Here is a 783-nt window from a genome sequence, read left to right on the forward strand (position 1 = left end):
CTGGCGATGCTGCTCTGCCCCCTCGGAGGCTGAAGGCTCGCTCGGCAATGCGTTTTCAATCCCTAAAGCAACAGGAACAGCATCCTTGTTCCCAGTAGCGAATCTCTGGGAGATACCTCTCGGTGCCATGGAGACTGTTCCCAGGCAGGGGCTCGCACCGTCCCCGGGAGACCCCGGGATCACACCTGGGGAGGGGACAGCCGAGCTGCCTGCCCGTCCGTGGGGCATTTTAGCTATTGCAGTCGAGTTAGCTTGGATTTGCCTAAGATAAGCTGGGAGCCAGCAGAAGATCTGGCTGCAGCATGGCAAGCGAGCGCCTGGTTTCTCCATCCCGACACCACTTCAGCAGCGCCCGTGCACGGGCCCGGTCAGCCTGGGGTGAGCCCCCCGCCTCGCAAAGCTGCGATGCACCAAAAAGCCCATCCAGAGGAGTCAAATAAAGCCCCAGGGAATCAATGTACACAGCATTAGATGCCACTGAGGCTCCAGAGGTGCGGGTCTGTGAGGGGAGCAGCAGAGGTGGAGGAGGGACCTGGTGCTTCCCTCGCCCCCGGGTGCTGGGCCAGCCTCGCTGCCAGCAATTAACAGCCCCGTAAGCGCTGCCGGGGCCACGCTCTGCTGCTCCGCTTCCACCAAGCTCCGCTGGTTTTCCCTGGGCTCTGGTGAACTCTTGCTGCTCTTTCATTTTCTCCCTCCATTCCCCCAGAATCCCAAGCATCTTCCCCCCGGCTGGCGTGGCCGCAGAGGGAGGCGCAGGCTCGCGCGGCCCCGAGACGCTGCCGG

The sequence above is a fragment of the Egretta garzetta genome, unplaced genomic scaffold (assembly GCF_000687185.1).
Source record: "Egretta garzetta isolate BGI_Z169 unplaced genomic scaffold, ASM68718v1 scaffold501, whole genome shotgun sequence".
NCBI lineage: Eukaryota > Metazoa > Chordata > Aves > Pelecaniformes > Ardeidae > Egretta > Egretta garzetta.